The sequence below is a fragment of the Rhipicephalus sanguineus genome, chromosome 4, assembly GCF_013339695.2.
Source record: "Rhipicephalus sanguineus isolate Rsan-2018 chromosome 4, BIME_Rsan_1.4, whole genome shotgun sequence".
NCBI lineage: Eukaryota > Metazoa > Arthropoda > Arachnida > Ixodida > Ixodidae > Rhipicephalus > Rhipicephalus sanguineus.
This window is the reverse complement of record NC_051179.1, coordinates 64,782,207-64,804,630: the sequence shown is the minus strand read 5'-3', so window position 1 is coordinate 64,804,630 and position 22,424 is coordinate 64,782,207. Positions and strand designations below refer to the sequence as shown.

Below are 22,424 nucleotides of genomic sequence, written 5' to 3'. Positions count from 1 at the left end.
GTTTTCTCTCTTTCTTTCTGAGCCAGGCTATCCAGAGGGTCCAGGAAAGGGGAGCGTCAAGGCGTTCCGTCCTCTACGTGGCGCGGCCAGCGGTTACAATGGCCTCCCATTAGGGGTCCTGTCAGTAACTCCACGGGATACAATAAAGTTCATTGTCTGTCTGTCTCTTTCTTTCTCAATGGATTATCTACAGACTTAATTCTTCCAACTGTGCTACATGTTTTAAAAAATAAAAATGCCGAGGTAATAAAAGACTTTGTAAATATGGTACTTCGCTGTATTGGTGCAACTCTTCCACAATATACTTGAAGCATTTTCAAGAACTTCCTATATCTGAGCTCTGTACTTCTACGTATATTTCGCACTATGTTTATGTCCAACACATGTTTATGGTTTTCTCTCTTTCTTTCTCAATGGATATCTACACACCAATTCTTCCAAATGCCTAACAGAAAGAGTATTAATGAGAACTAACAGACAATAATGCCAAGGAAAGTTAGAGGATGTTATTGTAGTATTAGGATATATGTGAAGAAAGTAAAATGGACGAAAGGAAACTTGCCGCCAGCAGGGACTGAACTTGCGACCTTCGAATAACATGTCCGATGCTCTACCACTGAGCTACGGTGGCGGTCATCCTCTGCCCACTTTATGGGGTATATATGTGCATTTAAACCTACGACGGTTAGCCAGCGCGATTGTAGCCATGGTGGCAAGTATGGAACAGTCTTTTTCTGCCTGTTGGCGTCATGTAGCACGTGATCATTTACAAGCTGGCAGCTGATCAATAATCCCTCACATATTTCCTGAAGGCATCAATTGAGTCTGCCAGAATGAGACCCTTGCTATGAATGAAGGAAAGAAGACTTTTAAGAGCTCATTTTTCTTTGTCTAACAAAGAAAAACAAGCTCTTAAAAGTCTTCTTTCCTAAAAGAAAGAGGTAACACAAAAAGAATGTGAACATATTTTTGACAGCACAGCCCCCTTGCTGAACCTTAACCCTTTCAGACGCCACTATGAACAACTGTCTGTAAATGCGTCAGATTGATAAAAAGTTATTTCAAGGCACTCAATATTCTATTGCAACAAAAATAATGCCATATTATGTTCATTTATGTGTGTTATAGTAATCCTGATTAAGTTGTAATGAAATATCTATTTATCCTGAAGTAATTCATGCTCTGTTTTCGCATAAATAGAATGAAACTTGAGGCTAGAAATATATTGCAAATTAATGTTTTGTTATGTCCATTTCGAGCAAAGAAAAATTACACTTTTCACATGGCTGGCAGGAAGCGGCACATCGTACGACTCGTTGAACGTGGTAGTGCATTCAACAAAGTGATCATATGCAAAAGTACACTGCAAAATGAAGTTAAGCGAAGACAAACTTATTGTGGAGGAGGTTAAATTCATCCAAAGCTCAATAAATCTTGCTCTTTCTTAGCCCCTAGTTGACACAAATAGGAAAAACAAGTGGTGTACACAATTGTGTACATAGCGTCTCAAAGGGTTAGATGTGCATCTCAAGATTGTGGTTCAAGGGATGAAATTAAAATGAGTTATTGGAGTCACGGTACATTGAAAACACAAAAAACAACTGCAACCACTCCAAAAAAACCTGCCGTTGAGTCATTCATGGGTTACATACAGCAAGAAAAAAGAACAAGCTGGCCAGGAACGAGCTGTCAACTCTCTGCTACCCTTCTTCATGTCTGCCATTTTTGCCTCACTCCACGTAGATTTAAGGTAAAGCAAAGCTTTGCAGTACAACATCTTCCTCCACTTTTTTTTAATAGTAGTACGATTAAATGTAGCTCACCATCACCTCTTTTATCACTTGCTTCTGAAACCAATTTGGTTTCAAGCCCATCTTTTGTTTGGAAGCGTTCCAACATCCCGATGACCCAACCAGATGGGCAATTTTGTCGGAATGTTTAGGTTCAAGTGAAGCAAGAAAAAATATACCTTATTGATTGACCAGGCTTCTTCGGCTTCAGTCCGAAGATGGGTGGCCCCTCCAGTCCAGGTAGCCATGGCTCACTGCCACTACCCAAGCATTGTTCAACAACTGTAGCCGTTCGGGGTCTTGAGTAAGCAGCAGAGCCTATAACGGATTCCCAAATCCCTGCACCATTTGTGCTTCAGCTCGCTTTCACCCAGAAGTGACGAGGACGGTTGTTCTGTTCGGGTTCTGCACGCGTCCCAATGCCATAGGAGGCAGTGAGGTGCGGTAAACTGAGGTCCAAGCTATCTAATTCACGATTTGGATGCCCTGGTAAGCTAGATACGTTAATGAGTGCAGCTCTTAGGCGCCCATTCTTGCGTTGAGCAGTGTCGCCGTCACCATTGCCATCGATGGCATAACCGATAGACATAAAAAGGTAACCGATGGCAATAAAGTTATTCAATCAATCAATCGACATGAAAAAATAAGTGCGAAAAAATACCCAGGATCGAATGGAATTTGAACCCTGTCCCTCTGCATAGCAGTCGAGTATTCGACCACAGAGCCACACTAGTGCTTGAAACTCATTGCAAAAAGACCCTATACAGGCATCATGTTGGGCAGAATCGCGTTAACCTGTGTAATATAGCGTGGCAGAAGAGGTAAAATAACAACCAGTCATTACACAATGCTAATTACGTAATGAGTGTGTGGTTTAACGCTTCCCACCCACTGCAAAGTGCTCAGCCATAATTCATCATCATCAGCCACATACAGCATCAACAAAGTGCACATAATACCTTACAGATGTGTAGCGGGTACCTCGCTTATCCGCAGAAAGACGAATAATGGTGTAATGGGTGCTGTCCTACTTCGCAAAAATTATGATTTATGGTGTAGTCGATACCTTGTGGACAGCCAAAACTTCAAACACAGTTGGCCTTGCCCCAACACAAAGCTGCGCTCAGAATTCGCATTAGGCAGTATTGCAATCGTCGGTGAGTTTTTTCACATGAATACCATACAGGAATGGATAAAAAGCCACGAGATTGCATTATGTTCTTTCGTAATCTTGGTATGTTGAATAGAACTGTGTGTAAGGCTTGGGTGCGAGAGCTGGAAGATGGGCAATTGTCTGTCCATTGTAGCTTTTCATGCCAGACACACAGCCAATTAATATTGCAATCATCCATAATCAGATTGAATCAATATACAGCGTAAAATATACCAGTAGGACAAAAATGACACAACACAGAAAGGCAGACACGTATGCCACTGACCGTGACATTCATTATTCTGTTTATTAAAATAAGTGCTTTACAGCTCGCAAAATGTCTGTAGCAAAATAAAAAAAGAAATCTGACAAGATGTCTCGTCAAAAGCAAAACCGCAGAAGACCTAGTCTGAATGTGCGTGCCAATTTGCGTTAATCCAATTGTGTATATCGCACTTCGCTGCGCCCTGCCCTCCCTCCTTTTTTTCTTTTACCAGTTGGAGAGCACGCCAAATGATCATTTTGTTGCCTATGCACACATTTATCACATTGTCGCACAGCCTGTAGAACTCACTCCAGCAAGTTCATTAGCACAAGTTGTTGGACACAACTCTGACGATACGTAGACAGCACTAAGCTGGGTGCAAACAGTCTTAACCATCGCACAAACTATCTTACACCATAAATGATCAACTAAGTAGGCGACAGTGTAATCACGCTGTACAGAGATCAATATATAAATATATAAATAAACAGAAGAGATTTAAACACTGCTGTTGGCATTGTAACGCATTTAAAGTAATTTACACAAAAGCCCTCAACTCGGAGCATGCCCTCTTTCTCATGGGTTCAGTCAATAAATACAATAAATAAAGACTTGTGTCTCTCAGCTATCATCACAAAGGCTCTTCTCCAAGGCACATTTCGTTCTCTGCATCATCGCTCTGCTCACTAAAATCTCGACAGCCTTCCCTCATCCTGTCTTGCTTTAATATTTCTTCCAGCTTACGAAGGGCCCTTCAGTGCTTTCTTCACATTACGATGTTTCACGTTTTTTGGCGTTGAGCACAGTAAGGTGCCAGCCTCAGCTCCGCGCTTGCGCATGCTGCGCATGATTGCCATTGCATTTTTCCGGGACACCGCAGATGGCGCGCCGTCCAGGTCGGGGTACGACGAGAACTGAGCTCTTCTTGGCTGAGATGGGGGAATTGGGGGTGGTGTGCTTGTAATTGGCATCACAATGTCGGAAAGCCGTTCCAGCGTTCCTTTCGAAGAAATGATTTGGTATGCCTCCAGTAACACGTTAACTCGTACATGTCGTCACATGCCGTCTCATTCACCGGTGTGCCAGGTCTCTTTTCCGCCTGCGAGCCACTGCCCCACCTGACACGTTCTGCAATGCCTTTGCATTGTCTGCCACTTTTGGGGGCTTTGAAACCTTGTTTGATGATTTGGAGCCACGGGAATGGCTTGGTCCTGCTTTCGCTGTGGGCTTGGGTTTTGGTGCATCTGCTTTTGGTGCCTCCGAGTGTAAGTATGATGGCTTTGTCGTTTGGTGCTCCGGACTTGTTCCGACTAATGCAGACCTCTGATGAGGCAGCTTCTTTGGTATCATCATAGCGCACGATCGAGCCTGTGCCAGTTTTCTTGGTGCAGCATTGGCTCTACCACGAGTTTGTTTCCCAGCTGACGTCTGCACTGGAGCTGTGGCTACACGCTCTCCAAATACTAACATTGGTGTTTGGCCTTTAGTATAGACGGCGCTCTTGCATGCAGCTTCACTCTGGGGTCCTGAAGTGGTCTTTATATTACGATTATGTTTACTTCGCATCAGCCTGTTTCTATGCTTAACTGGGTGTTTGGTGCATCGTCTTCACTATCCGTGGCAGGAGTGCACTTCTATGTGGTTCTGGTGCTGCATTACGACTTAATGCATCTGAATCCTGGAGTGCAATGTGCAGCAGCACCTTGATCATCTCCAGGATCAGCCTGCGCCTAACTTGCTGCTTGCAGCTTTGCGTAAATGTTGCTCGTGTGCTTTGACCAGCGCTGTACCTGCGTTCATGGTGCGTAGGACTCGCAGCAGCTGCATTTAAGTCCTTTGTGAATTGCCGGCAGTCCGACTTTCCATCTTTCTGGTTGTCAGCCTCAGAGAAGCTGAAGACTCGGCGTTACAGCATCTCCTTTGTACTTAGGCATTTTTGTACTCAGAATGGTGCTGGGCCGGTGTTCATGGGGCATAGTCGACTCGCAGAGCTGCAGTTACGTTTTTTGAGAATTCGCTGGCCAGTCCTCGACTTGCGATCGCTCTGGCTGTCTGCTTTCGGAAGCAGCTGTGGACTTGGCGTTACCGCGCCTTCTTTGTCATTTGTCACTTTAGTACTTCGAATGGCGATAGGAAGGCGTTCATGGTGCGTAGTCAACTCGCAGCAGCTGCAGTTACGTTTTTTGAATATGCGCCGGCCAGTCCTCGGCCTGCCATCTTTCTGGTTGTCAGCCTTCGGAAGCAGCTGAAGACTCGCCGTTACAGCATCTGCTTCCTCCTTAGGCACTTTTGTACTCAGAATGGTGCTGGGCCGGTGTTCATGGGGCACAGTCGACTCACAGCAGCTGCAGTTACGTTTTTTGAGAATTCGCTGGCCAGTCCTCGACCTGCAATTGTTCTGGCTGTCTGCTTTCAGAAGCAGCTGCGGACTGGCGTTACCGAGCCTTCTTCGTCATTTGTCGCTTTAGTACTTCGAATGGCGATAGGAAGGCGTTCATGGTGCGTAGTCAACTCGCAGCAGCTGCAGTTACGTTTTTTGAATATCCGCCGGCCAGTCTCGGCCTGCCATCTTCTGGTTGTCAGCCTTCGGAAGCAGCGGAAGACTCGCCGTTACAGCATCTGCTTCCTCCTTAGGCGCTTTTGTATTCAGATGGGTGCTGGGCTGGCGTTCATGAGGCACAGTCGACCGCAGCAGCTGCAGTTACGTTTCTTGAGCATTCGCCGGCTAGTCCTCAATTGCGCTGCTCAGTGCTCAGTTTCGGGAGAAGATGAGAGCTCGGCGTTGCTCGTTGCTTCGTTCTTGGTCGCTTGTCGTTCTCTGTTCTGCCAAGATGTGGGGAGGCCGCGGCAGGGCTCCCATCACTACGAATGTGGCTACGGCGGCCGTCGCGTAGGGGTTGGAACTGGTCTCCGCGTCTCGCGTCATAGTCGTGTTGTATTTAGATGTAGATCCCAACATTTTAACACAGAGGCCGATGCTTCCCACCGTAAACATCATCTTTTTCTTTGATGTGCCCGCGTACGACACAAGACAGGTGGATCGCCTGCGTTTTATGGACGACAGCAACTACAGGTGAACGAATTCCAGTTTTCCTACGTTGCAGTCATTATGGAACTGAGTTATGAAAATCTCGCTTTGCTTTGGGAATGTCACGGTTGCTTTATATACCACATTGCATGGTCGGTGCCCGATATATGAATGAACGAATTTATTTCTCTTGTCAGAAGCTTAAGGCCATATGGCCTGACAAATGCTTCTGCTCCTAAATCAAATCAATACGCCAGCTGTACATGGCAAACAAATAATGCATTTATGCCTGGATAAAAGGATGTGATGCAGTATGAAGGTCTTTGCATTGGGCTGGTCCATATTGAATTAGGATAATTTCGTAGCAGGATATAAAAAACGTTATTATTACTTGAAAAGGCAGCATGCTATTTACAGCTGAGCAAATGTGGCAACAGACAATGATTAGGCATGCACCACATCTTACACAAAGTGACTTGGCAAAGTAAAAAAGGAGCTAGATTGCTTACCTGATCACATGGTTAAGCATTGCACTACATCTTAGAATTTCTCTCATATTGTGTCTTTTCTGGCTGGCATGGCATATCTACAAAAAGTGACATAAATAGATACTGAATGCTTACGTGTATAGAATGTCTAAGTTCAATGTGCTTGTAAAGAAGTCATATTGTGGAGTCGTAAGGAAACTAAGAGAAATGCATTCATGTGGTGCTGTCTGTAGTGATGATTAAAACGTGAAATAAGGAATGTTGCTGGAACAGTTGTTTCAACAAAAGGACTGCTTTCCTTAGCAGGATATTGTTACGCGTAGAGTTACGGTATTTACAATATATTTTCACAATACGTAAGGGGTGTAGCGTTGACGCACTATATCAAGTGCAACACCATCGATCAACGCCCGAGACACTTCAACTTCGTCTTCGGCTAGTAGCTGTCCTCTAGTTCACAGTGGCACAAACACCTATGTGACATAAACTCCCGGCGGCAGAAGCACCGTCTCGGTGCATCGGATCGGTGTTCGTGACGTAGGGCTTTAGGCGGGAAACATGCACAGTCTCAGTAGCTGGTGAGGGGGACAAAGGCTTGCGGTTCAGTGGCGAGATCTCGTATGTGACTTCGGTTACTTGGCGAAGAACTCGGTAAGGCCCAACGTAGCGCGGCAGCAGTTTTTCACTCAGGCCAACGCGACGTGAAGGCAGCCAGAGCAAGACCAGGGAGCCAGGGCTGAAACGCACGTCCCGGTGGTGGCTGTCGTACAGGCGCTTTTGGTCGGCCTGAGACGCCACGAGTCGATCACGGGCAACGCGACGTGCCGTCGCCGCGCGAACGATGGCGTCGTGAGCGTAGAATGTGGTTGAGTTTGCCTCTGAAGGAAGTAGTGAGTCGAGAGGCAAGAGCGGGTCGCGGCCATACAGCAGATAAAACGGAGAATAGCCAGTAACGTCGTGACGCGACGAATTATAGGCAAACGTCACGAACGGTAAGGTGCAGTCCCAATCTCGGTGATCCTCAGACACGTACATGGATAACATGTCCGTGAGTGTACGGTTCAAGCGCTCAGTAAGTCCGTTTGTCTGAGGATGGTAAGCGGTGCTGAACTTGTGGGACGTTGCACAAGAGCGGAGAAGGTCGTCGACAACTTGCGAAAGGAAACAGCGACCTCGATCAGTCAGCAGCTGACGAGGAGCACCATGGTGTAAGATGACTTGATGGAGGAGGAAGTCAGCGACATCAGTTGCACAGCTGGTAGGGAGGGCTCGCGTGATGGCATAACGTGTGGCATAATCTGTCGCTACGGCCACCCATTTGTTACCCGCGGACGACGTCGGGAAAGGGCCAAGGAGGTCCAGGCCGACACGGAAGAATGGTTCGCTGGGGACAGCTATAGGCTGAAGGTACCCAGCGGGTGGGAGAGGAGGCTTTTTGCGCCGTTGGCAGAGCTCGCAGGAGGCGACGTAGCGGCGAACAGAGCGGTATAGGCCAGGCCAGAAGAAACGCCTGCGCACGCGATCGTAGGTTCGGTAAACACCCAAATGTCCAGCGGTGGGAGCATCGTGCAATTGCGAGAGGATAGATGGTCGCAGATGCTGAGGAACAACGAGAAGCAGTTCAGCACCGTGTGGTGTCATATTGCGTCGATATAGGGTACCGTCGTGCAGAACAAACATACGGAGGAGGCCGTTCCGTTGTTCTGAGGTGAGGCGTTCTATAAGAGATCGCAAATACGGGTCACGACGCTGCTCGTCGGCGATGTGAAGGAAGTCGCTGAGCGACAAAACGCAGGCATCCGACTCAGTTTCGGCGGTGTCAGGTGGGTCGATGGGATAACGGGAGAGGCAGTCGGCGTCCTTGTGTAGCCGTCCAGATTTGTACGACACAGAAAATGTGAATTCTTGGAGGCGTAAAGCCCAGCGACCGAGGCGTCCCGTAGGGTCTTTGAGTGAGGAGAGCCAACATAAGGCATGATGGTCTGTTACCACGGTGAAATGTCGTCCGAACAAGTATGGGCGAAACTTGGCAATGGCCCAAACAAGGGCGAGGCATTCACGTTCTGTGATCGAGTAATTGCGCTCTGAGGGTGATAAAAGGCGGCTAGCGTAAGCGATTACACGATTCATCTCCCGCTGTCGTTGGGACAAAATAGCGCCAATGCCATGGCCACTTGCATCCGTACGAACTTCAGTGTAAGCAGACGGATCAAAATGACCCAGAACGGGCGGATTTACAAGGCGACTCGTAAGCGTTGAAAATGCCTGAGCTTGCTCTGGTCCCCAACCGAATGGGCTGTCCTTTTTGAGAAGATTGGTGAGAGGACGAGCGATGTCTGCGAAGTTCGCAATAAATCGTCTGAAGTAGGAACACAGCCCCAGGAAACTTCGGATATCAGCAGAGGTACGAGGAGGTGGAAACAATCGGACTGCGCTACTTTGTCGGGATCAGGTTGTATGCCAGTAGCGTCCACCAGGTGACCGAGGACTCGTAATTGACGACGGCCGAAATGACATTTCGCAGAATTGAGCTGCAGGCCTGCTCGACGGAAGACGTCAAGGATGGCCGAGAGCCGGTGGAGATGGCTGTCAAACGTCGATGAAAAAACAATAACGTCATCAAGGTAACACAGGCATGTGGACCATTTAAAACCACGTAGAAGAGAGTCCATCATGCGTTCGAATGTGGCTGGAGCATTACATAGTCCAAAAGGCATCACTTTGAATTGGTAGAGACCATCTGGGGTGACGAAGGCCGTCTTCTCGCGATCTCTGTCATCGACTGCGATTTGCCAGTAGCCAGAACGTAAATCGATCGAGGAGAAATAACTGGCACCATGTAAGCAGTCCAGGGCGTCATCGATACGCGGAAGCGGGTAAACGTCCTTTTTCGTGATCTTGTTCAGATGACGATAATCTATGCAGAACCTCCAAGTATTGTCCTTCTTTTTTACTAAAACGACAGGGGATGCCCACGGACTGGAGGAAGGCTCAATAATGTCCTTAGAGAGCATTTTCTCGACCTCTGTTTGTATGACGTGACGTTCTGCCGCCGACACACGATAGGGACGCCTATGGATGGGCGGAGCGTCACCAGTGTGGATCGAATGGGTGACGATGTCGGTCCGACCCAGCGGGCGATTGTCGAAATCAAATATGTCTTCGTAGGACATCAAAACGCGGCGGAGGGCGTCAGCGTATGAAGGTCGTAGGTCAGGAGCTATCATTCTGGCGAATTTGTCGTTAGATGGCATCGTCGGAGCCGAAAGTTGAGCGAACTCAGATGGTCGTTCATAGCTGAGAGCAGACACGCTGGACTCTTCCAAAGGGGACAACACAGCGAGAGACACACCCTCAGGGAGAGCTTGTGGAGACGAGCCAAAGTTCAGGAGAGGAAGCCACGCATGGTTGTTGGTGAGCGTAATGATGGAGCTAGGGAGAGCTATTTGGCGCTCCAGCAGGACGTCGTGAAGTGGGGACACGACATAATTACCATCCCGAAGTGGTGGGCAAGGCGACATGAGCACATAAGTCGCAGCATCAGGTTGCAGCCGAACAAATTCAGTGCAGCGAAGTCGGGAGTGGATATCTGCGGTGGTGTCGGCACAAAACTGGGGTAGCTCAAGCTTCAGAATACCGGTTGAGCAGTCAATTAGCGCAGAGTGAGCAGTCAAAAAGTCCATTCCGAGAATCACCTAGTGAGGGCACTCCGCAAGTACAGTGAACAGAACTAACGTTGAACGGTCGGCGATGGTAATACGGGCTGTACACATTCCCATTACGGCTGTTGTGCTGCCGTTGGCTACGCGTAGGACAGGCGACTCGGCGGGCGTTAGCACTTTTCGAAGACGCCTACGAAGGTCGGAGCGCATGACCGACACCTGAGCTCCAGTGTCGATGAGGGCTTTAACGGGCACATGGTCAGCAAAAACTTCAACTAGGTTTAGTTTAGGAGCAAGGGTCAATAGAGGTTTTGCAGTCAAGGTCGTCAACGCAGCCTCACCTCCAGGGGCTGCATTGGTTAGTTTCCCGAGAAGCGGCCTGAGTATGATGGGGACGGGGGACGCCGAGATGTAGGCGAACGGGACTGACGGCGCCGAGGTGAGGGCGAGCGGCTATTGGTGAATGGAGGAGCAGCAGGGCCAGCATTGGACGGTTCGACTTGAGGTGACAGAGGACGAGAGGCGTGTTGGTAGCGGCGGTCAGCATATGGTCGAGGCGATGAATTCCAGCGGTCACGGTAGTGGCGAGAGATATGGCCGATCCGGGAGCACACGAAGCAGATTGGTCTGTCGTCTGGTGTTCGCCACTCAGACGGGTTTCGGTACCGATTCGCGAAATACTGTCGAGGTGCAGCAGAGGCAATGATCGGAGCGGTAGAGGTGGGACGGGGGCTAACGGCGGAGGGCATGTCCATATTCGCAATTTCCTGGCGAACAACAGCTTGAATGAGCGAGATTGTTAGATGGTCATGCGTAGTGGGAGGTACCACGAGAACTCGGAGCCATAGCCTCAAGTTCGCGACGTATGGCTTGCGTCAAATTTGGTGATGCTGGTTGAAGCAACGGCGCGGGTTCGTTGCAGGATGAGGTCGGAGCCGTATTTGGAAGCCGGTCGAAACGTTGCACGATGCGCTTGCCTTTTGCTTGTTCAAAGTGGCGGCACTCTTTAATGAGGGAATCAACTGTTGTGCAGCTCCTACAAAGCAAGAAGTTGAATGCATCGTCGGCGATGCCCTTCATAATGTGTCCGACCTTATCTGCCTCCGGCATGTTGCTGTCCGTTTTTCGGCAAAGTGCCAGAACGTCCTGAATGTAGGAGATGTACGATTCAGTGGACGTCTGGGCACGGGAGGCTAGCTCCTTCTGGGCTTCTACTTGGCGTCCGATTGGTCTTCCGAAGAGATCACGTAGCCTCTCTTTGCAGATGTCCCAACTTGTCAGCTCGGTTTCGTGCGTCTCAAACCATGCCTTTGCGGTTTCCCCCAGGTAGAATATCACGTTCGCCAGCATAAGGGTTGGATCCCACCTGTAACTGTTGGCGACGCGCTGGTACATCGCCAGCCACTCTTCGACGTCGACCTTGCCAGTACCGGTGAAGATTCCCGGATCACGAAGCGGATTCATGACGTATTGCACGGGTGTCGGGTTGGCCGGGACACTGTCGGTAGCCATAGCAGCGGAACCGATGTGACGTCCGCTGCGGAGATCCAGGTCCGACTTTCGTAGAGACTACCCCGCACCTCCACCAAAATGTTACGCGTAGAGTTACGGTATTTACAATATATTTACAATACGTAAGGGGTGTAGCGTTGACGCACTATAACAAGTGCAACACCATCGATCAACGCCCGAGACACTTCAACTTCGTCTTCGGCTAGTAGTGTCCTCTAGTTCACAGTGGCACAAACACCTATGTGACAATATGTTGTATGCCTAGCTCAGTCTCCCTGACCCTCCATGACGGAGGAAGAGGAAATGAGTAAGCTTGCACACAGCGAAACATAAAAAGCCATAATCAGTCCTTAAAAAATGATTTTTTAAGGACACCAAAGGAGGCAACAAGAAACGGAAAGAAGGGAGGGGCAAAGGGAGGTTTGGTGCTGCGATAGTAGGTGAGAGAGATGGGGATGCAAATTTCTTTGAAAAAGTGAAGACAGAAACTGGCAATGGTTAGAACTTCTGGGTAGGTAGGTACCAACAGTCTTAATGAGAGCACGATACTGGCACACACACTATATACTACACCAAACGACACAGGACAACCACTAGCAGTTGTCCTGTGTCATTCTGTGTAGTCTGTAGTGTGTGTTTGCTAGTATTATAGATTCATTAAGCCAGTACTAACCAGCCCAGCTAAATGAATTAAGTGACAGTCCCTTGTGCGTGATACTCCAAGAAATCAGTGAGAAGAGATGAAAGCGTGGACAGTGCTGAGTGCGTCTTCATTTCTTCTTTTGTCCACGTGTAGTCTTGCACTGCAAGCTTAGTTTAGGATGACTCACTGACTAGCACAAACGCTTACATTGAAAAGCATTACGTCATCACCAATGTAAAAAAAATAATGTTTATTCGGAATGTTGAAATAGAAAAATGTCTTTCCTAAATTTATTACTAAAATGTAATTAAGTTTTAGTACTAAGCTTAGTACTAACATGTAATCAAAAATTTATACATATGGTGCTGCATATTTTGCGAATATTCTGGTGTTTGCTGTAATATACTTATGATAAGCTGTATCTCTAAAAACCACTCATTATGTATGTCATGTGCTTCACTTTTTCTAATATTTCGTCATAGTTATCCTTACAATAGTTTCACTGTTAGTGTGGATATCCAACATTTTTTGTTCAGCTGTGTTCCTCTATTGTTGTTTTGTTGCTGCTTGTAAAACGGGGCCATGGACTACATCAAGCCTTGCTGGCTTTTTGTCCATGGTCCTCAACATCAGTTATATGTTGAAATAAATTTGGTTTGATTTTATTTGAACTGTTAATTTTCATTTTACCTTTCAGGGGCACGCTTTCAGCATGCTACTCGAGCACTTTGGGTGGCGTACTACACGAACTAGGCCACACGTTCGGCCTTGGCCACACAGCTGATGGCATTATGGGCCATGGGTTCCACGATATCTCTTGCATCTACACAGTTCCCGCTGATGATTCCGAAATGGTAAGCCGCTTCACAGTAGTGAGCTTCACGATGCTAAAGGTGATGACACCTTGCAGTATAAAAGATTTCGATGCAGTATAGTTGTCATTGATGCAAATTTAATAATTGATACTACTATACTCCGTTACAACCTCAGGAAAAGATGTTAGCTCTGCCCACAGCCATCGCTGTTTCTCCTACAGACACAGACAAAATTAGCTGGCTGTAAGGACTATCAGTCAGTCTAGTAATTACAGTAAAACCTCGGTGATACGATCACTGCTCGTACGAATTTCGGGGTGATACGAATTTTCCTGCGGTCCCGGCCAAGTACCATTAGCCTGCAATGTAATGGAGTACGGTTGCTGCGAACCGATTTTCACCCCGCAATGTTTGATACGAACGTACACTAGCGCAAATGTAAGTACAGGTGCTGCCCGCGCTGTCGCGGAAGACATGGAAACCACGTGCGGGCGCGGGAATACTGGCTACGTGACCATCAGCGGTGCGTCGTTGCCTCCGAGATTGTGCGCGCAAATCTTGTAGACTTTAATGCGCTTTCGTGTTTAGATTACAGATGGCGTTGGTGCAGCGCTTCTTTATTTCTTTCTCTCTTTTTTCTTTCCAGCGCGTCGACGCGTGCCACTGTGCTCGAGGCAGCAGCGTCGTTGTACTGTGTTGACACGTGCCTGTCACGTCGATGCAAACCATGTCCTGGCAATCAGGCATCCTATGAAAGGGGGATGAGGGCCCCAAGAGTCGAAGTGGACAGTCTTGGCGAAGGCGCCGCTACGTACGCGCACACCTGCCAACTCCGATTTGCACAAGAGACTCCCGAATTTTGAGCAAACCTCCCAATTGTGCGGGCACGGCCGTTAATCTCCCGAAAAACACCCCCAACACCACCGCGATAAGAAAATAAGAGCAACAAAGGACAGTGGTTCCAAAATTTTCTCGTCTTCATCTATCGCATGCAAAGCGCTATCGCCGCATGCGGTGTCATGCGGAAAAGCGTACTAAGATTAGGAAGGTGTTACTAGCGATCACGGGTCACAACACATCTGGTTCATTAATTACACACGCGCGCATGCACGGTATATTTATGAGTACAAGTATGATCGCTGACATCTAAACACTTTAGTGGCAATCATTCAGAGCTGTTCATGACGTCGCTGCGGCCCTGAGAAACAATAAATCAAAACATATGACAACCTTCTTTTGTCGCATACTAATTTTCCATGTTTTCTGGTGATACGAATTTCGGATGATACGAATATTTTTGGTGACCCCGCGAGATTCGTATCAGCGAGGTTTTACTGTATACCATTGTATGACCTACAAAATAGTGTCTTAAAATGAGTGGCAGAGTACCATGACCTTCGACTTCCCTGTATTCTGCTTTGTTCATTATCACTGATGGTATCACTGATGTCATATTTCAACGTTTATTAGCAGATGACTTGTGTGGACTTTTATTTATAAAGCAAAAAAAAGAAAAGAGCAAAAACTTTTTTTGAGACATAAATATTCCGCTTCTGTACAACGATAGTCTAGGCCTTTTGTTATGTTCATCTGGCATTTATGAATGATAAATTATCAAGAGAAATTGTGATTGAGTGCAGGTGCTGACCTAGATTAAGAATTGGGAAGTGTATCCCCACGTAAAATTATAAGTGGCTCTTTGTTGCTGATAGCCATTTCAGTTTTTAATTAGTGGTCACATGCCTATTCTTCTTGTTACTATATCTAGCATTATCCAGCCGCGTTTTAGGGGGCAGTCAAATACTACTGCTACCGTAAAATGTCGAGCAAGCCCCCCCCCCCCCTTAGGTGAAGGATAATCTGACCAGGTTGGGAGTGGGGCACTTGTTCGGTCCCGGACTGAAATTCAAGATGGCGGCGGGAGAGCCACTAAAAATTTAAAAAATGCCCATCCATGTTTCTAGTGAAATGCATCGGAGAGCCTGGGGTGCAGCGCACCATCCTCCGAACCATCTAGGGCATTAGATATACCACACCCAGTGAACGATGACCAATATACGACCGGCCACATGACAACAGAATTTCATAAACAACATTAGATACGCATTCAGTGTACTCATTATTGTGGTTCTTTTTACACAAGTGATGCTCGTCTTGAAAAAAAAGTGCCCGCAGTGGAGGAGGGGGGAGGGGAGGGGCGCTTGCTCGGTCATTGGCGCTTATTTCAGATCTCTCGAAAAAGGGAGGGGGGGTGCTTGCTCGGGTGGGGGCGCTTGCTCGGCATTTTACGGTAGTAGATGAAAGTATGGCTGGATGTACTTATGCCCAGAGGACCACATGTTGCATTAACGGAACTACCATAACAAAAAAATTTGTTTAGATTGCGCATGTGTGCACTGCTGTTGTTGCCTGGTTGCGGCCCCCTGGCCTCGTCAAGCTGTATGCTTACAGCTTTGTTGCCAGGGTGGCCTTCACCGTTATACTTCATACATGTTGTAAATAAAACTTGACTTGACTTCTGCAGGTTGCAAACTACGTTTCTGCTCCAGCCGCACAATCGTTGGGAAGTGGAGACGTCGTCAAGGGGAATTCGCCTCTACCGGGGAAAATCCGCCTGACAACTCTCGGTGAGAGTGCTGAGCTTGCGTGCACCAATAGTCCGCGATGACAACGTCATCAATCGGTAGAGGCACTGCCGGTAAAGACACATTACCACCCCCTACGTTTCAAAATGTGCTTTTCAAGAGACGGTGATACTGGAAGGTTCGTCTTTACTGTATCGCTAAGGATAGCACAAAGTAGCAAAGATCACAAAAAGAGGACAGGGAGAGTGCTTGTCTTTCATAAAAAATTTTGATTTGGAAGGAAAAGCCCGTGTAAACATACAAAATAGTACATACATGGATCATGTGTACAACAAACATCACGCTATCGTGAGCAATCATTAAGGGCAATCTGGTCATTCTCTAAAGAAATGGAAGCGTGACTGAGATATGTGCGTTCATTCTTGATGATGTTGTAAGGTTGTCCGATTTCATGTGTGTACCGATTGTAGTGTATCAAAAGGACAGAAGTATCTGCGAAAGAACGCATGTGGCCACAGTCATGGCAATGACTTGTGGCTAAGTACAAGCACGAAGATGCAGCTCCTTCTAGAAAGTTGCATCTATCTATCCCTACCTTTGTTAATGATTATATTGTCTGTTCCCTCAATATAAAAGGTTCAGTTGAAGAACCAGCACTTGACCTGTCCTCCCTTTGTCATGTTTGTTATGATGCACCATTTTGTTATTCTTTTAAAGTTTATCGTTCGCTGCAATGCATTGAGTTGGAGGGATGGGGAGGAGGGTGCCAACAGTGGTACTCCCCCAGGGGGCAAACTACAAGCTGCGGTTGCATCATACTTGCTGTCGAATGTGTTCTGGCTTATGTAGACAGTGGACTGCAACCACACCTGCTCTTGGAAAACATTGATTGCCTAACATTGATTCCACCTAACATGCATCAACCAAACTAATTTATGACAGCAGTTCTTCAGAGATACGACTCTAGGTGAAGAAAAGTTTGGCTAATTGGCTTCTCGTACAGGCAGTGACACTTTGAGCAGCATGGTTAGTGTATGGCTGATGTATGGCTGATGCATATCCCAGTTAAACGGTTGAGTTTGCATTTCATAAAAGAAGCTCAGTAAAAGAAAGAGTATGTGAGCATTGTTTCTGGTGGGTGTAGTTTTATTGTTCTCGTTTTCCTGTGCCCAGAGCCAAAAAAGAAGTCCCGTGATCTGGCAGCGCACATCCAAAGTTCAAAGTCGCCCTCTTCCGGAGCCAAATGGACACGTTCTTGCGCCATCATCTTGAGTTATCACCCGTAAGAAACGTCTCGTCCACTTTGTGTGCTGTGTGAAGTGGGCCCTGAAGTTTCACCTAAAAATGTACTTGCATAGAACATCGCCATACTTTTTTTTTTGCATTCTTTAAGCAGCTGTATATGCCGTGATTATGTTACGACTTAGAAGGGTAGCGGCTTGGGCTAGTTGGTATGACATGACGAATTGTATAGCGTGAACAGGGTACTTGGACAGACAGAAAAAACGAGGACGGGCGCTAACTTCCAACTGATTTTATTAAGCAGAATCGAACATTTATATATGGCACAAAATGCAAAAGATGAACATGTGACAGTGGATGCGCTAATCGAAAAACGTTAAGGCAGACGCTGCGCAATCAAAACCAAACAAAACAAAACATGAAAAAACAAACCGGTCAGTGCGTGCGTGCACCAGTGCTTCCTAGGAAACTTAATTCCTTGTCAGAGAGGGCTACGGATGGCTTACTAACACACATGTCATGCTCGCTTGCCATCTGCGCAGCCTCAACAATCATTCGGGTGCGATCATTCCTGTGTTTATGCACAGTGACTGTGCGCTCAAAAAGGGGTCAACATTTACAAGATGTACAGTGTTGTGCCAGAAACCCGTCTTTGCCATTTTTTACGTGTCATTTCCATAGATGATTATCATGCCTCTTATATGATGTATGCAAAACATGTGCCAACTGCAACAAGGTGTTGGTGGTAAAAAAAAATGTTTAATTAGGAGTTCCTTATCAGTGAAGTAACTTGGAATGTGTAAGCCTAATTCTGAATTTTAACAGTGCGTCATCAGCTGCACTATGAAGCTGCAAAGAATGATGCAAATCATTGCAGCATGATACATATAAATGGCGTCGACGTGGTAAGGCCTATGCAACCGTAGCATTTGTGGGTTCAGAACCTATCGAAACTTTCATGTTTTTCTTTCATTTTCTTCTAAACTTACTGATTTTGTATTTTCTTGCTTATTTTGTTGTTACGTGATATTTTACTATTAGTTATGCAGATTCTTTAGAAAAGGTATGCAGATTCTTTAGAAATGAATTTTATTGATTGCCTCAACTTGCCCACCTCGTTTTCTACAATTATTGGCCACATTATGTGTGTGACAACATTTAGAGCAAAGCAACGGAAGTGATTGAACCGAGGTGCCACTACAGCGTCTGCTGTCCACAAAGCAACGATCATGTATGTTTGGCCAGTGCATCGTTGGTTGGGCGTGCAAATTTTAGTTCCTTGTGGGTGGGTGTGTGTGCGATGGGTGGCAAGTGGTGTTGCGCTCTGGGCAGCGCACGATTTCCCGTATAATTACCTTAACTTTCACGAAACCCTCGCAGCTAACGATTACCCTTCGTCTCGATATGAGAATGTTTTAGCTAGTAGCGCCGCTTTATCGCATGGAAAGTACGGTAATACTGTCCCGGCTGAAGAGTGCACATGCGCTAACTTTACTGTATGGAAACACTTTCCGTAACATGTACAGGGTACACCGTGACCGGGCCTATTCATATACATTCTTTATTGTGAGGTATGAAAAGAATAAAGCCACAGACATGGTACAGCTGGTGCGGCGTGGTCACCTTTTCGCTGAGCGTCTGCTCCTTGCGGATTTCGCAGCTTACATACTCCGTGCTGGAGGGTTTCCGTTTTCGGTTTCTGGTTTCTACCAGCTTATACGTCATGCGAAAACAGTACAAATTGGCTGGGTTTCGGTGTGGTGGTTTTTTGCTTATTTAAAATTATTTTCGAATTTGCTGAGTATTTCTACTATCGGGCCCGTGACAGGAGCATCTCAGGAACACATAAGCACCCTTACCTTGACATGGTCAAAATATCACCGGAATTGATTGGCCTTTAAGAAGCATACTATGCATTTCAGCCTGGGATAGGGAAAAATTTTCGGCCATCCCAACTGCATAGAGAAGCATTTGTAAAAGAAAGTCTAGCGCTTTGATTCAAGTAAAAAGAAATTATATTAATGAAAGCTCACAAGAAATTAGTGCGTAGGAGACAGAGAACCTTACACTGATGAATCGTACTTCCAGATGGTTAAACATCAGCAGGACATCAAACGATGCTGGCTCAATACAGTTTGATAATGAGTGAGTGCATTTCTCTATTGACTCCAAACATTGCCACTTAGTGTGTTCTTGTTGTCTGTTTTTACAAACATAAGGTTCACAAGCAGTAGCATTTGCATAATTTTATAGTACTCCAATTCATGAACTCGGCCTCGGATCAGAAACGAGGCTTGAGGGTATACAGTCAGTAAAAGTTAGGCTAGTTTGTTGCTTGCACCTGAGAGCGTGTCCCTTTTAGGATGCATGCGCAAGTAGTGTTCCTGTGTTTGCAAGACAGCAGTAAAAAGCTTCACAAGACATGGCTTTCCGAACTATTTTCCCCCTATTCGTGAAGAGCGTTTTAGTGCTCTTTTTAAACTGTTGGGTGTTATGAGCATTTACTCGCTTTGTCATCGTTTCATTTTGGGAAGTATTTCATGCGTTTTGGATGTCACAAAGAAAGCGCAGTTTTGCAGACAGACAGGTAGTATGTGGTTTACTTAAAGTTTTCTTTATTCCGGAGTGTATTGTGCAGTGGACAGCTTCCAGCCAGCATCACGCTATGGTAACCACCACAGGGACAGTTTTCTTGTGTCCTCCTCGCCTTTTTTGTCTTCACTGCAGTGCTCAGAAGAACTAGACTCGTGCTATAGTCAGGCCAAACTTAAGAAGTCCGCAGAGGCCCCACCCAGATGACCTAAGCGCTGCAGCCAATCGCCTCCACGACTAAAGCAATACAATTAAGCCCGGATATTATATTGAATCTGAAGGGGATCACAAAAGAGTTCTATATATATAGTATATAGGTAAATCGATATATAAAATATATTTTTTTTACTGAAGATATATTCAAGGGGATTTCATTATATGTGGGTTCAATATATGCGGATTTGGCTATAGTCCCGCTTATGCATTTGGCAATGCTCTCTGAAGGTGGGGTCACCAGCCGTCCGGCTCATGACGTCAGTCCGGATTGTGCTCCCATTGGGGCAGGCCTTTGAGAAGGAAATGCCACAGACTTCTAAAGTCGTACCCGACTGTAGTTTGCTTCCACGTAATTCATGTGCAGAAAACATTGCCTTCCTAGAGGTGGCGGGAAGTGCAGTTATCAGGCATTGAAACATTAGCCCAAAAACACAAAGGAAAAACTGGCACACACGAGCAAGTGTGCAAAGCAGCTGCCTCCCAACACCTAAACGGAACTGGCACACTCACGTCTCGCATGTTGGGATAGAATCCGATACATGTCTGCAAATGGTTAATGAATATATACTACATTCAGGCAAACCATTCTGAGCATTACAGCTGGCAGCCATTGCTATTCTGTAAAATTGATTTGGTGTGCTGTAAGTTCTTGCGATGTGCAGCAAAGCTTGTTTCTTACTGCGCTGCTTTTCCTTCTGTAATCAGGCAGCGCTTGACATCGCCACATGGGATTCGTCTCGTCGAATTTCGCCGCGCCGAAGATGCAATGGTCATTGACTACTGGGAGTTTCCCGAAGGTGCCGAGGAAGTATGCATCGAGGCCAGCAAGTTGCACTTTCTGCAGTTGCCAACATCTGTGCCTTCCTTGGAGCAAAAGCAGTTCAGTGATATCGATTCTCTTTATGTATTTGCTATTGATACTGCTGGAAACATACTAGGAAGAAATATTAATGTGCCACTTAATTAAGGAAATCAACGCTGTTGACTGCTTGATCTGGTTTTTTTGTTCCTCTTGTGTGAAAATCTTGGGATACTCCAAGTATCTGACAGGTGCTGCCATATTTGCTCAGAAAATAATTTATCATTTCCGGCTGATAAATTATTTTATGAGAACTCTATTGTTAATTTCGTTGTCATAAGTTCATTATTATACGATCAAAATTAAAGTTAAATTTAGCTTTTGAATTTCGCCGCCAAAAGTACGGCACCTGAAATTTCACTGTGATGTCACGGATCTTTATGTTCTTATGTCACATTTTGGCAACATTGCATTAATAAAATTTTCCAAAGCTTGCTCAGGCAGGTCTATGGCTTCCTTAGAACACAAATAATTTACTTACTCTGATATGTAGGTACTAGCAGATAACCATCAAAGTCTGTGATATCACAACGAGTTTGTGACGAAACCTCAAGGTGATGTCGCCACCTTATTTTCCCGTTTGCTTGTTATATGGCTTGCCAATTGTTTTCTAGTTACAACAGTGATGCTCTTGACATTGTGAAAGGTTATGAAAGGGTAATTTGTTAATACAAGAAGAATTGCAGCCAACCACTGTCATCTGCAAGGACTGAAGCAACATCTACGTAAACAGTATCCTGAAGATTTCTTTTCACTAACTGCATACAAGAGCAAAATCGTGGGACACGCGTGGTGACGTCTTTTAGGTGCTTTGCAAACATTATTCTGACCATTTAAACTGCAGTCAAACCCGCATATATCGAACTCGCAAAAAAAAAAACGAGAATTAGTTCGATATAGTGTTGTATAATTCGATGTAAAACTTTTCCAAGAATTTGCCGTATTTTCGGTGCGCAAGTTGGCTTCACGGCATCGCTCCACGATAATGCCAGGAAGATGGCGTCAAGGCAATACGCGGGGATCTTTTTTTTTTTTTTTCTATAATCGGTTATTACCTAAGAAAAAAAATTTTAGCTCCGCGTACAGAACCACAGCGCGCCTGTCCTTCACCCGTGACAGGCCAATCGTGCTAGCTGGTTTTCGCTCGCACCGTAACGACTTTTTCTCGGCCAATGTAAATACTACGCATATTAAGAGTTCAGAGTCCGCCGTTACCAATTACGTTTGGCTGAGAGCGATGTCAAAATCCCTGAAAAAATTTGCCAGGACGTTAATTCAAGTTTCCGACCTAAAATCAGCGACACAAGCAAGTGTTTGTGTGGGAAAGCCAACTATCTGAAACACTATAAAGAAGTGCGTGACGTCACGAAAATTAATGCGTAAGCGCTATATCGGATGGAGCATTTATGCAAATTCTCTATGGAAGAGACAGTGATGACTGCGAGCGGAGCTGACATATTTTGTTACGTTGTAACCGAGTATAGTTCTTTCTTTTCCCCGGGGGTTTGTAGTTGGGGGTGCAGGTTTATGCAGGGGCGGGTTATACGCGAGAAAACGTGGTATCGATGTAAACA

General features: G+C 46.1%; 2 protein-coding genes across 3 annotated transcripts in view; both read right to left on the bottom strand.

Moving 5' to 3' along the window:
• Positions 1–22,424, bottom strand: part of LOC119390138 (uncharacterized) — a 60,623-nt gene that overhangs the window by 6,395 nt on the left and 31,804 nt on the right. The gene's annotated exons all lie outside the window — the stretch shown is intronic.
• Positions 3,325–22,424, bottom strand: part of LOC125758047 (uncharacterized) — a 60,585-nt gene continuing 41,485 nt past the window's right edge. The window contains exon 3 of one of the 2 annotated variants that reach the window (XR_007415771.1): positions 3,325–3,553. The gene's annotated coding sequence lies outside the window, so the exon portion shown is untranslated. Of the gene's footprint in view, positions 3,554–3,633; positions 3,765–22,424 lie in introns of those variants that run through there. The other variant, XR_007415770.1, reaches the window with a different exon arrangement.